Source organism: Oncorhynchus keta, unplaced genomic scaffold (assembly GCF_023373465.1).
Source record: "Oncorhynchus keta strain PuntledgeMale-10-30-2019 unplaced genomic scaffold, Oket_V2 Un_contig_7800_pilon_pilon, whole genome shotgun sequence".
NCBI lineage: Eukaryota > Metazoa > Chordata > Actinopteri > Salmoniformes > Salmonidae > Oncorhynchus > Oncorhynchus keta.
Window position 1 is genome coordinate 11,136 of NW_026289684.1, and position 15,417 is coordinate 26,552.

Sequence of the window (15,417 nt, forward strand, 5' to 3'; positions counted from 1 at the left end):
AAATCCTCTTGGCTCCCCCCACACGGCTGCGGAGGAAGGAGAAATCCTCTTGGCTCCCCCATGACACGGCTGCTATAGCAGGACATCACCACTAGATGGCGCTGGAGTATTTCACTGGATGAAAGTGAAAGTGAACCAGGATCGACTCGTTGAATAACCAGGGGATCGTCTGACCAACGATATAAATCTTAGGATCAATGCCAACTGAATGTAGGATGGTGAAACCCATTTAAAAAGCCTTAGGTGAACCACATGTGTTTGCTGTGGGTATACATATATATAACAGTCATATGAGTCGTGTATATATATATATATACTGAACAAAACATAGAAACGCAACATGATCCCATGTTTCATGAACTGAATTAAAACGTCCCAGAATTCTTCAATACGCACCAGAAGCTTTTTTTTCTCCCCCAAAAAATGTTATTTATTTATTTATATTCATAAATTTATGCACAGATTTGTTTGCATCCTTGTTAGTGAGTATGTCTCCTTTGCCAGGATAATCCATCAACCTGACAGCTGTGGTATATCAATAAGTTGATTAAACGGCATGATCATTACACAGGTGCACCTCGTGCTGGGGACAATAAAAGGCCACTATAAAAAATGTGCAGATTTGTCAGAAAACACAATGCCACTCCCAGTGGGTGGGCCACAATGACTCCCCAGTGGGTGGGCCACAATGACTCCCCAGTGGGTGGGCCACAATGACTCCCAGTGGGTGGGCCACAATGACTCCCCAGTGGGTGGGCCACAATGACTCCCAGTGGGTGGGCCACAATGACTCCCCAGTGGGTGGGCCACAATGACTCCCCAGTGGGTGGGCCACAATGACTCCCCAGTGGGTGGGCCACAATGACTCCCCAGTGGGTGGGCCTGACTCCCCCAGTGGGTGGGCCACAATGCCACTCCCAGTGGGTGGGCCACAATGACTCCCCAGTGGGTGGGCCACAATGACTCCCCAGTGGGTGGGCCACAATGACTCCCAGTGGGTGGGCCACAATGACTCCCCAGTGGGTGGGCCACAATGCCACTCCCAGTGGGTGGGCCACAATGACTCCCAGTGGATGGGCCACAATGACTCCCCAGTGGGTGGGCCACAATGACTCCCCAGTGGGTGGGCCACAATGACTCCCCAGTGGGTGGGCCACAATGACTCCCCAGTGGGTGGGCCACAATGACTCCCCAGTTGGGTGGGCCTGACTCCCAGTGGGTGGGCCTGACTCCCAGTGGGTGGGCCTGACTCCCAGTGGGTGGTCCTAACTCCCCAGTGGGTGGGCCTGACTCCCAGTGGGTGGTCCTAACTCCCCAGTGGGTGGGCCTGACTCCCAGTGGGTGGGCCTGACTCCCAGTGGGTGGTCCTAACTCCCCAGTGGGTGGGCCTGACTCCCAGTGGGTGGTCCTAACTCCCCAGTGGGTGGGCCTGACTCCCAGTGGGTGGTCCTAACTCCCCAGTGGGTGGGCCTATGCCCTCCAAGGCCCGCCCATGGCTTCGCCTCTGCCCACATGTGAAATCCATAGATTAGGACCGAATTAATTAATTTCAATTGACTGATTTCCTTTATATGAAGTGTAACTCAGTAAAATCATTGAAATTGTTGAATGTTTGTGTTTATATCCATGTTTTAGTTCAGTGTACATGACGGTCTACATTCCACTGGACGAATCAACATTACAACAGAACTTGTCCTTGCTTTGTGATCCGACACTGGACTGAACCTGACCTCGGTGTTATTCTGAACAGAACTCCTCACTCTGGACTGAACCTGACCTCTGGACTGAACCTGACCTCTGGACTGAACCTGACCTCGGTGTTATTCTGAACAGAACTCCTCACTCTGGACTGAACCTGACCTCCGTGTTATTCTGAACAGAACTCCTCACTCTGGACTGAACCTGACCTCTGGACTGAACCTGACCTCGGTGTTATTCTGAACAGAACTCCCACTCTGGACTGAACCTGACCTCTGGACTGAACCTGACCTCGGTGTTATTCTGAACAGAACTCCCCACTCTGGACTGAACCTGACCTCTGGACTGAACCTGACCTCGGTGTTATTCTGAACAGAACTCCTCACTCTGGACTGAACCTGACCTCTGTGTTATTCTGAACAGAACTCCTCACTCTGGACTGAACCTGACCTCTGGACTGAACCTGACCTCGGTGTTATTCTGAACAGAACCCCCACTCTGGACTGAACCTGACCTCGGTGTTATTCTGAACAGAACTCCTCACTCTGGACTGAACCTGACCTCTGGACTGAACCTAACCTCAGTGTTATTCTGAACAGAACTCCCCACTCTGGACTGAACCTGACCTCTGGACTGAACCTGACCTCTGTGTTATTCTGAACAAAACGCCAGGCCTATCAGTCACGGACCAGGTTTCAGCTGAGTGGTGATGAATGACTCAGAGAATTCATTCCAAACAAAACCAGTTATAACAGTCATATGAGTCGTTATACCAGTCATATGAGTCGTTATAACAGTCATATGAGTCGTTATAACAGTCATATGAGTCGTTATAACAGTCATATGAGTCATTATAACAGTCTTATGAGTCGTTATAACAGTCATATGAGTCATTATAACAGTCATATGAGTCATTATAACAGTCATATGAGTCGTTATAACAGTCTTATGAGTCATTATAACAGTCTTATGAGTCGTTATAACAGTCATATGAGTCATTATAACAGTCATATGAGTCATTATAACAGTCATATGAGTCGTTATAACAGTCTTATGAGTCATTATAACAGTTTTATGAGTCGTTATAACAGTCATATGAGTCATTATAACAGTCATATGAGTCGTTATAGCAGTCGTATGAGTCGTTATAACAGTCTTATGAGTCGTTATAACAGTCATATGAGTCATTATAACAGTCTTATGAGTCATTATAACAGTCATATGAGTCATTATAACTGTCACATGAGTCGTTATACCAGTCACATGAGTCGTTATAACAGTCATATGAGTCGTTATAACAGTCATATGAGTCATTATAACAGTCATATGAGTCGTTATGGCAGTCATATGAGTCGTTATAGCAGTCACATGAGTCGTTATACCAGTCACATGAGTCGTTATAACAGTCATATGAGTCGTTATAACAGTCATATGAGTCATTATAACAGTCATATGAGTCGTTATGGCAGTCATATGAGTCGTTATAGCAGTCACATGAGTCGTTATAACAGTCATATGAGTCATTATAACAGTCGTATGAGTCGTTATAACAGTCTTATGAGTCGTTATAACAGTCATATGAGTTGTTATAACAGTCTTATGAGTCATTATGGCAGTCACATGAGTCGTTATACCAGTCATATGAGTCGTTATAACAGTCTTATGAGTCGTTATAACAGTCATATGAGTCGTTATAACAGTCATATGAGTCGTTATAACAGTCTTATGAGTCGTTATGGCAGTCATATGAGTCGTTATAACAGTCATATGAGTCGTTATAACAGTCATATGAGTCGTTATACCAGTCTAATGAGTTGTTATAACAGTCATATGAGTCGTTATAACAGTCATATGAGTCATTATAACAGTCATATGAGTCGTTATGGCAGTCATATGAGTCGTTATAACAGTCATATGAGTCATTATAACAGTCATATGAGTCGTTATGGCAGTCATATGAGTCGTTATAGCAGTCATGAGTCGTTATAACAGTCATATGAGTCATTATAACAGTCATATGAGTCGTTATAACAGTCTTATGAGTCGTTATAACAGTCATATGAGTTGTTATAACAGTCTTATGAGTCATTATGGCAGTCACATGAGTCGTTATACCAGTCATATGAGTCGTTATAACAGTCTTATGAGTCGTTATAACAGTCATATGAGTCGTTATAACAGTCATATGAGTCGTTATAACAGTCTTATGAGTCGTTATGGCAGTCGTATGAGTCGTTATAACAGTCATATGAGTCGTTATAACAGTCATATGAGTCGTTATACCAGTCTTATGAGTTGTTATAACAGTCTTATGAGTCATTATAACAGTCATATGAGTCGTTATACCAGTCTAATGAGTCGTTATAACAGTCGCGTTATAACAGTCTTATGAGTCGTTATAACAGCTTTAACAAACAGCTATTTGGGCATTCATAGACAGGCCATTGCTAATCCATGTTGTTGTGACCCTGGTCTTACATTCAGTTGTCCCTGCCATTACCATGTCTCTGTCTGAGTTCAAAATGGCACCCTATTCCCTATGGGCCCTGGTCAAAAGTAGTGCACTATGTAGGGAATAGGGTGCCATTACCATCTCTCTGTCTGGGTTCAAAATGGCACCCTATTCCCTATGGGCCCTGGTCAAAAGTAGTGCACTATGTAGGGAATAGGGTGCCATTACCATCTCTCTGTCTGGGTTCAAAATGGCACCCTATTCCCTATGGGCCCTGGTCAAAAGTAGTGCACTATGTAGGAATAGGGTGCCATTACCATCTCTCTGTCTGGGTTCAAAATGGAACCCTATTCCCTATGGGCCCTGGTCAAAAGTAGTGCACTATATAGGGAATAGGTGCCATTACCATCTCTCTGACTGCGTTCAAAATGGCATCCTATTCCCTATGGGCCCTGGTCAAAAGTAGTGCACACTGTAGGGAATAGGGTGCCATTTGAGACGTCCCAGGCTGTGTCTCTGTGTGTTTACATGGTTGTCAAGGTAACACTACCCAGGTCCCTGTGTCGAGGCCAGCCAGCACCTGGCAAACAGCCTCCTCTCCTCTAACTGTCCCAGTACCTGGACACAGACTCCTCTCCTGTACCTGTCCCAGTACCTGGCAAACAGACTCCTCTCCTCTAACTGTCCCAGTACCTGGCCACAGACTCCCCTCCTGTACCTGTCTCAGTACCTGGCAAACAGACTCCTCTCCTCTAACTGTCCCAGTACCTGGCCACAGACTCCCCTCCTGTACCTGTCTCAGTACCTGGCAAACAGCCTCCTCTCCTCTAACTGTCCCAGCACCTGGCAAACAGCCTCCTCTCCTGTACCTGTCCCAGCACCTGGCCACAGACTCCTCTCCTGTACCTGTCCCAGCACCTGGCCACAGACTCCTCTCCTATACCTGTCCCAGCACCTCGCAAACAGACTCCTCTCCTGTAACTGTCCCAGTACCTGGCCACAGACTCCTCTCCTGTACCTGTCCCAGCACCTGGCCACAGACTCCTCTCCTGTACCTGTCCCAGCACCTGGCCACAGACTCCTCTCCTGTACCTGTCCCAGCACCTGGCCACAGACTCCTCTCCTGTAACTGTCCCAGTACCTGGCCACAGACTCCTCTCCTGTGACTGTCCCAGATCATCTCTGTTTATCACGGATGTAAACATACAGGAGCATGGGTTGTGTAAGGCAGACAGGAGGAGGAGGAGAGGTAACTGGGGGAGAAAGAAAGAGAGGGAGAGGGAGAGAGAGAGAGAGAGAGAGAGAGAGAGAGAAAGAGAGAGAAAGAGAGGGAGAGAGAGAGAGAAAGAGAGGGAGAGAGAGAGGGGGAGAGAGAGAGAAAGAGAGGGAGAGAGAGAGAAAGAGAGAGAGAGAGAGAAAGAGAGGGAGAGAGAGAGAAAGAGAGAGAGAGAGAGAAAGAGAGGGAGAGAGAGAGAAAGAGAGGGAGAGAGAGAGAAGGGCAGTCACATGCGAGGCTGCTGGGGTGTTGCTAAAGAGTGGGGTCTATATTTAAACAGGAATGTACACAGAGCCAGAGACCTCATGGAAAGAGACCATAACAACAAACACAGAACAGTTTCTCTACAAACAGCCCCTCCTTCACTTATAGAGAACCACCAGTAGGAGAGAGAGGGGGGGGGCGAGAGAGAGAGAGAGAGAGAGAGAGAGAGAGAGAGAGAGAGAGAGAGAGAGAGAGATGTCTGGGTGAATGTTGCTGATAGCAGAGCTGAGTGAAAGGACACCTACCTCAGACGCATTAGAAGACTGAGACAAGGTAAGGAGGGAAGGTGTGTCGTACTGAAGGTGTAGAGGTTGACCTGCTGAATGTAGCTGACTGTAAACATGGATAATGATCAACATTTACCCATAAATCAGATGAAAAAACGACCAGAGTTATTTTAACATTATGTTGGCTGTGAATGGTGAATGAGCCAGTGTAGTAATCTGACGAGCTGCTGATTGATTCATCAACCTGTTTTCAATGTCTTATAGGTGAGGAGAAAACGATAACAAGTTGATATCAAACGTAGTAATCTGTGTTTGAATAATGTACTGTACTGTAACTATTATATCAAGCTAATGATTTCTCATTTAAAACAGTTAATTCGTTGATTTGCGGAGCACTTGTTGACCTACATTCTGCTATAGGTCAGGTTGAGGTTATCACCATGGATACTTGACACGTTTGCCCCGTGTGTAAACAGTCATATAAAACGAATAGAAATATTATTGTCACGGGCTGTTGAAGGATGAGGACCAAGGTGCAGCGTGGCGAGCGTACATTTTCTTTATTTTAAGCAAAATGACACCAAACAAAAACAAACCGTGACGCTCACAAACAAAGTGCTCTCATCAGACACATGAAAGGATCTCTAAGGTTAGGGCGTGACAGTACCCCCTCCCCCAAAGGTGTGGTCAGGGCGTGACAGTACCCCTCCCCCAAAGGTGTGGTCAGGGCGTGACAGTACCCCCTCCCCAAAGGTGTGGTCAGGGTGTGACAGTACCCCCTCCCCCAAAGGTGTGGTCAGGGCGTGACAGTACCCCTACCCCAAAGGTGTGGTTAGGGCGTGACAGTACCCCTCCCCCAAAGGTGTGGTCAGGGTGTGACAGTACCCCTACCCCAAAGGTGTGGTTAGGGGCGTGACAGTACCCCTCCCCCAAAGGTGTGGTCAGGGTGTGACAGTACCCCCCCCCAAAGGTGTGGTCAGGGCGTGACAGTACCCCCCTACCCCAAAGGTGTGGTCAGGGCGTGACAGTACCCCCTCCCCCAAAGGTGTGGTCAGGGCGTGACAGTACCCCCTCCCCCAAAGGTGTGGTCAGGGCGTGACAGTACCCCCTCCCCCAAAGGTGTGGTCAGGGCGTGACAGTACCCCTCCCCCAAAGGTGTGGTCAGGGCGTGACAGTACCCCTCCCCCAAAGGTGTGGTCAGGGTGTGACAGTACCCCCTCCCCCAAAGGTGTGGTCAGGGCGTGACAGTACCCCCCCTCCCCCAAAGGGGAAAACCTAAACCTATAGGGGAGGGTCTGGGTGGGCGTCTGTCAGAGGCAGCTGTCTATCATTGTCTTTTGATTGGGAATCATACTGAGGCAGCCTGTTTTCCACCTGAGCTTTGGTCTCATTCCGACGACGGACGTAACAATAGCGTTATTGTTGGTGTGTATTGATCCATGAGACTAAATGGAGATGGTGTCTGACTCCAGGGTAATCAGACCATCCTAACCCAGTGAGCTAATAACAGCTCTAGTGAATGTGTTGTGTCCCAATGCTGGTTGAGTCGAGGACGTGGTGCTCGACCCCAAGCTGGGTTATGACAGGACTACTATAATATGTTAATGTTGATCACGAGCCTCACGCTATCTGCGTTGGGAGTTCTTCGTGCAGAAAACAGCGTGCTACTGAAGATACACATTCTAAATGTAATTTGAGGTATTTATGATCGTGATGGAGTCGGAGGTGGGAAACACCTAAGCCTTGGATCCTACAGGAAATATGTGTGTGATTTGAGAAAACATTCAAATATTAGCGAAATAATTGTTGACCGAGGATTTTTAATCATTCATGTCACTGATTTGACCAAGCTATACACACTCACCACTACAGAGAAAAAAAATCCCCAAATAAAACCCAAATTGAATCCATTTCCTCCCAAATCAAACCATGTCCGTTTTTTCCCCCCAGAATGGACCAATCAAAACCACACGTAGATGTGTTCCACTACAGGAACAAGGAACAGTCGTCCGACCTCCTACTGCAGCTGAACCGTCTGAGGCAGAACAGGATTCTTACCGACGTGCTCCTCTGTTCAGATAACACAGAGATCCCCTGCCACCGTAACATCCTGGCCTCCAGCAGTCCTTACTTCACGGCCATGTTCTGTCACCACTTCAGAGAGACCAACCAGGAGAAGGTGGATCTGAAGGTAGAGGCTTGTTTCACTTTTTTTTTTAAATAAGCAAAATGTTTTTTTTTTTTTGTAAAACTAGACTAGTGTCCTGCCTCACTCTACAGAAACAGGAGAAGGCTTTTATGTAAAGTGCTGTGTGGTTTCTGCCTGTCAACGAAAGGCGCTGTACAAATCAAATATAATCTTTCTCCCTATTATTATTATTATTATTATTGTTGTTATTATTGTTGTTATTATTATTATTGTTGTTATTATTATTATTATTATTATTATTATTATTATTATTATTATTAGTATTATTATTAGTGTTATTATTATTGTTATTATTATTATTGTTATTATTATTGTTATTATTGTTATTATTATTATTATTGTTATTATTATTATTATTATTGTTTTATTATTATTATTATTGTTATTATTATTATTATTATTATTATTATTATTATTGTTATTATTATTGTTATTATTATTATTATTGTTATTATTGTTATTATTATTGTTATTATTATTATTATTGTTGTTATTATTGTTGTTATTATTATTATTATTGTTGTTATTATTATTACTATTATTATTGTTATTGTTGAAGGGGATCACCTCCAGCATTGAGTGACATCGTTATTACGTCTACATTAGGGGTCATCACCATCACCATGGAGATAGTATTGTTATGCAGGCTTCCTCCATGCTCCATTACACCATTATTCGATTGCTTATCATTCCTGCAGGTGACCACAGATGAATTAGCTTCCTGTGGCTTTAAACTCTGGCACTTTCACATGTTGTTGAAACTTTAATAGGATTAATAATGTGTGTTTTATTGAAATACATTTACATTTTTTACATGTAATATATTTTATTGTTATTATTACAACTGCCTCAGCATGAAGCGTCTGTTAGAGATATTACATTGCAACAGCCTGAATTAAGGTCATTAGAATTTATTTAGTTTTAAGTATGTATTGTTGGTTCACTTGGCAGCCTGGGGGCCCTGGTGCAGTTAGGTCACATTGGCAGCCTAGGAGTCCTGGTGTAGTTAGTTCACTTGGCAGCCTAGGGGCCCTGGTGAGTTAGTTCACTTGGCAGCCTAGGAGCCCTGGTGCTCCAGTTAGTTCACTTGGCAGCCTAGGGGCCTGGTGTAGTTAGTTGACCTGGCAGCCTAGGGACCCAGATGAATTAGCTTCCTGTGGCTTTAAACCCTGGCACTAGTTCACATTGCAGCCTTGAAACTTTGGTACTTGGATTAATAAGAAATACATTTACATTTTTTAGTTCAATGGCAGCCTAGGGACTGGCCCTGGTGAAGTTAGTTCACTTGGCAGCCTAGGGGCCCTGGTGTAGTTAGTTCACTTGGCAGCCTAGGGGCCCTGTGTAGTTAGTTCACTTGGCAGCCTAGGGGCCCTGGTGGCAGCACTTAGGGACCCTGGTGTAGTTAGTTCACTTGGCAGCCTAGGGGCCCTGGTGGCAGTAGTTAGTTCACTTGGCAGCCTAGGGGCCCTGGTGTAGTTAGTTCACTTGGCAGCCTAGGGACCCTGGTGTAGTTAGTTCACTTGGCAGCCTAGGGGCCCTGTTGTAGTTAGTTTACTTGGCAGCCTAGGAGCCCTGGTGTAGTTAGGTCACTTGGCAGCCTAGGGGCCCTGGTGTAGTTAGTTCACTTGGCAGCCTAGGGACCCTGGTGTAGTTAGTTCACTTGGCAGCCTAGGGGCCCTGGTGTAGTTAGTTCACTTGGCAGCCTAGGAGCCCTGGTGTAGTTAGTTCACTTGGCAGCCTAGGGGCCCTGGTGTAGTTAGTTCACTTGGCAGCCTAGGGGCCCTGGTGTAGTTAGTTCACTTGGCAGCCTAGGGGCCCTGGTGTAGTTAGTTCACTTGGCAGCCTAGGGGCCCTGGTGTAGTTAGTTCACTTGGCAGCCTAGGGACCCTGGTGTAGTTAGTTCACTTGGCAGCCTAGGGACCCTGGTGTAGTTAGTTCACTTGGCAGCCTAGGGGCCCTGGTGTAGTTAGTTCACTTGGCAGCCTAGGGGCCCTGGTGTAGTTAGTTCACTTGACAGCCTGGGGGCCCTGGTGTAGTTAGTTCACTTGGCAGCCTAGGGGCCCTGGTGTAGTTAGTTCACTTGGCAGCCTAGGGACCCTGGTGTAGTTAGTTCACTTGGCAGCCTAGGGGCCCTGGTTAAAAGTAGTGTACTAAAAGGAATTAGGGAAAAGGGTACTATTTCGGACTCAGCCCATGTGTATCGTCAATGGCATTCATTCATTCATTGACTGATTCCAGGCCAGGGAGATGGCAGTACAGAGCTTCTCTGACGTCTCTACCTCTGAGGACCTGTGTGAGCTCTCCTTACCTGAGCTGATGGGTTACCTGGAGGATGATTGGCTCTGTGCTGAGGAGGAGCAGGTAAGGTAATACTTTATGCAAATCCCTAAAAATAAACACCCAATCAACAACAACGGCCACTTAAAGCAACAAAGTTAAAACTATCAATGGATGTTTAAGATCTAAGGGTTGAAATTAAAACAGCTTTTTTATTTTTTTAAAACAGGTGTTCGAGACGTTATTGGCGTGGATCCACCACGACCCGTTCTCCCGGCGCGGCGCCATCTCCGACCTTTTCAGGAAGGTGCGTCTGCGCTACATCCACCCCACCTACCTGTTCCAGTTCATCGCCAGCGACCCCCTCGTCCAGTCCTCCACCCTGTGCACCGAGGTCATCGAGTCCGTCCGACGCCTCATGTTCTCCATCACTACTAAGTGTGGGTCGGACCTCAAGCCCTGTGGGTGACCCCGCGGCGTTTCACCTGCCGGGAGACCCTGGTTCTAGTTGGCGGCCGCAAGAACAACGAACAGACGTCCCGCGAAGCACTCCTGTTCGACGAGAGGACTCAGCGCTGGCAGTGGCTGGCCAAGCTGCCCTTGCGACTCTATAAGGCCTCCTACGTCTGTATCCACAGTATCCTGTATGTCCTGGGAGGCCTCACCATGAACACCAAGCACAGAGTGGTTAGCACCACTGTCTATACGTTGTCTCTGAAGACCAACCAGTGGAGGACGACTGAGCCCATGATCCAGCCTCGCTTCGCCCACCAGTCTGTCTCCTACCTGCACTTTATCTTCGTCCTGGGGGGCCTGGGGCCGGAGAAGCAGGTGTGCGACACGGTGCAAAGGTACAATAGTATGTTCAACCAATGGGAGGCTATGGTTCCCATGCCGACGGCTGTGCTACACCCGGCGGTTGCCGCTAACGATCAAAGAATCTACATGTTCGGGGGAGAAGACGCGATGCAGAACCCTGTCAGGATGATACAGGTAGGCAGAATGTCCTTCTGTTGAGGTTGCTGTTGTGTGGTGAACTTGAAGTCTTGAAGTCGAAGTTGAAATACTGAAGATTTAATTACTGAAGATTTGAAGGCTCGGGTGTTGAATTACTGAAGATTTGAAGTCTTGGGGTGTTTAATTACTGAAGATTTGAAGTCTTGGGGTGTTTAATTACTGAAGATTTGAAGTCTCGGGTGTTGAATTACTGAAGACTTGAAGTCTTGGGGTGTTTAATTACTGAAGATTGAAGTCTCGGGTGTTGAATTACTGAAGACTTGAAGTCTCGGGTGTTGAATTACTGAAGACTTGAAGTCTCGGTGTGAATTTGAGACTTAGTCTCAGGTGTTGAATTACTGAAGACTTGAAGTCTCTGGGTGTTACAGAAATTAGTCTCAGGTGTTGAATTACTGAAGACTTGAAGTCTCGGGTGTTGAATTACTGAAGACTTGAAGTCTCGGGTGTTGAATTACTGAAGACTTGAAGTCTCAGGTGTTGAATTACTGAAGACTTGAAGTCTCTGGTGTTGAATTACAGAAGATTGAAGTCTCAGGTGTTGAATTACTGAAGACTTGAAGTCTACTGAAGACTTGGTGTTTAATTACTGAAGACTTGAAATCTTGGAGTTTGCTGTTAATCCTTGAAACTTTTTTGGGGGACAAATCTGCACAGAAACACTAAACTCTTCTAAACCCATCCTCTTTCTCCAGGTGTATCACATTGGCAGGAATATGTGGTCTATGTTGGAGACCAGGACAGTGAAGAACGTTTCTGCACCAGCAGCTGTCCTCGATGACAAGATCTACATTATCGGAGGTAGGTGAAGACTGGGTCTGTGGCTTTAGTCAGGGGAAAAAGGACAATCTAATGTTTCAATTAAATACAACTTTATTTGGTCTACTTAGGACTTTGAGATCTTCGATATCTCTTCTGTCTTTTGTCAAGACAACTTTATCAGTAGCTCCTTCCCCTAACTGTCCCCTAACTGTCCCCCTAACTGTCCCCTAACTGTCCCCTAACTGTCCCCCCTAACTGTCCCCTAACTGTCCCCTAACTGTCCCCCCTAACTGTCCCCTAACTGTCCCCCTAACTGTCCCCTAACTGTCCCCCTAACTGTCCCCTAACTGTCCCCTAACTGTCCCCCCTAACTGTCCCCTAACTGTCCCCTAACTGTCCCCCTAACTGTCCCCTAACTGTCCCCCCTAACTGTCCCCTAACTGTCCCCTAACTGTCCCCCCTAACTGTCCCCTAACTGTCCCCTAACTGTCCCCTAACTGTCCCCTAACTGTCCCCCTAACTGTCCCCTAACTGTCCCCCCCTAACTGTCCCCTAACTGTCCCCTAACTGTCCCCCTAACTGTCCCCCTAACTGTCCCCCCCTGTCCCCTAACTGTCCCCCTAACTGTCCCCCTAACTGTCCCCTAACTGTCCCCTAACTGTCCCCTAACTGTCCCCTAACTGTCCCCCCTAACTGTCCCCTAACTGTCCCCCTAACTGTCCCCTAACTGTCCCCTAACTGTCCCCTAACTGTCCCCTAACTGTCCCCCCCTAACTGTCCCCTAACTGTCCCCCTAACCCCTAACTGTCCCCCTAACTGTCCCCTAACTGTCCCCTAACTGTCCCCCCCCCTAACTGTCCCCTAACTGTCCCCCCCTAACTGTCCCCTAACTGTCCCCCTAACTGTCCCCTAACTGTCCCCCTAACTGTCCCCCCTAACTGTCCCCTAACTGTCCCCCTAACTGTCCCCTAACTGTCCCCTAACTGTCCCCTAACTGTCCCCTAACTGTCCCCCCTAACTGTCCCCTAACTGTCCCCTAACTGTCCCCTAACTGTCCCCCTAACTGTCCCCTAACTGTCCCCTAACTGTCCCCTAACTGTCCCCTAACTGTCCCCTAACTGTCCCCTAACTGTCCCCCTAACTGTCCCCTAACTGTCCCCCCTAACTGTCCCCTAACTGTCCCCCCTAACTGTCCCCTAACTGTCCCCTAACTGTCCCCTAACTGTCCCCCCTAACTGTCCCCTAACTGTCCCCTAACTGTCCCCTAACTGTCCCCTAACTGTCCCCCCTAACTGTCCCCTAACTGTCCCCCTAACTGTCCCCTAACTGTCTAACTGTTAACTTTAACAGGCTACACCAGAAGAATGATTGCGTAACGACACCAAAGCCAACCGCTTTACTAAGTGTGAGAACCTGAAGCAGAGGAGGATGCATCACGCCGTCGCGGTGCTCGACGACAAACTGTACGTGACCGGAGGACGCTTCATCAACGGACACGACGTCATAGAGGACTCCGACAGCTTCGAGTGCTACGACCCGAAGACTGACGCGTGGACGACGAAGGGGACGTTGCCGTACAGGCTGTTTGACCACGGTTCTCTGTCCCTGGTGTGTGTCTCCAACACATCCAAGCCTCCCTGAGTGTGTGTTGTGGATGTGTGTGCCCCCCCCCTGCAGATGATACTCTGCCCGACCAAGCAAAAAGACATTAACTGCTCATAGCGTGGAACTGAGAAAAATGGCTTTTATTTACCTTGGTGTCACAGTATCTTCATGCAGTTACTGGCTAACATGACCCCCCATTTTCTCCTGAACACAATACAACCGAGGCAGGATACTTGTCCACATGATTAATAATGTATTTAATGTCGCAAAAATTGAAATGAACTCATTTTGGACCAAATGAGCAGTTATTGCCTTTTTGCATGGTAGGGCAATACTGTCTATGCATATGTTGCTGCTCGGATGTGACGCTGACCGACACAGATGTTGCAAAGAACATCTCTGATGTCATTTCCTGTCCCGCAAATTCCCTCACTGGGTGACACTTTCCCCAGTAGCGAATCTTAAATCAAATGAGATATTTTTATGTTTTTATAGATTTGAAACTGAAGCCCTGGGCAGTTAATTGTTGTGTGGAACTGAAGCCCTGGGCAGTTAAGTTAATTGTTATGTGGAACTGAAGCCCTGGGCAGTTAATTGTTGTGTGGAACTGAAGCCCTGGGCAGTTAATTGTTGTGTGGAACTGAAGCCCTGGGCAGTTAACTTGTTATGTGGAACTGAAGCCCTGGGCAGTTAATTGTTGTGTGGAACTGAAGCCCTGGGCAGTTAATTGTTGTGTGGAACTGAAGCCCTGGGCAGTTAATTGTTTTGTGAAACTGAAGCCCTGGGCAGAATGTGGGAAGCCCTGAATTGTTGTGTGGAACTGAAGCCCTGGGCAGTTAAGTTAACTGAAGCCCTGGGCAGTTAATTGTTGTGGAACTGAAGCCCTGGGCAGTTAATTGTTGTGTGGAACTGAAGCCCTGGGCAGTTAATTGTTATGTGGAACTGAAGCCCTGGGCAGTTAATTGTTGTGTGGAACTGAAGCCCTGGGCAGTTAATTGTTTGTGGAACTGAAGCCCTGGGCAGTTAATTGTTGTGTGGAACTGAAGCCCTGGGCAGTTAAGTTGGGAACTGAAGCCCTGGGCAGTTAATTGTTGTGTGGAACTGAAGCCCTGGGCAGTTAATTGTTATGTGGAACTGAAGCCCTGGGCAGTTAATTGTTATGTGGAACTGAAGCCCTGGGCAGTTAATTGTTGTGTGGAACTGAAGCCCTGGGCAGTTAATTGTTATGTGGAACTGAAGCCCTGGGCAGTTAATTGTTGTGTGGAAACTGGAAGCCCTGGGCAAGTTAATTGTTGTGTGGAACTGAAGCCCTGGGCAGTTAATTGTTGTGTGGAACTGAAGCCCTGGGCAGTTAATTGTTATGTGGAACTGAAGCCCTGGGCAGTTAATTGTTATGTGGAACTGAAGCCCCTGGGCAGTTAATTGTTATGTGGAACTGAAGCCCTGGGCAGTTAATTGTTGTGTGGAACTGAAGCCCTGGGCAGTTAATTGTTGTGTGGAACTGAAGCCCTGGGCAGTTAATTGTTATGTGGAACTGAAGCCCTGGGCAGTTAACTGAAGCCCTGGGCAGTGTGGAACTGAAGGCTATGGGTGTATACAAGTCCTGTAGACTATATGAAGACGACACGACATG

General features: G+C 47.1%; 1 pseudogene; it reads left to right on the plus strand.

Moving 5' to 3' along the window:
* Positions 1 to 5,840: 5,840 nt before the first annotated feature.
* LOC127926556 (kelch-like protein 38) lies at positions 5,841 to 13,985 on the plus strand (annotated as a pseudogene).
* Positions 13,986 to 15,417: the final 1,432 nt, after the last annotated feature.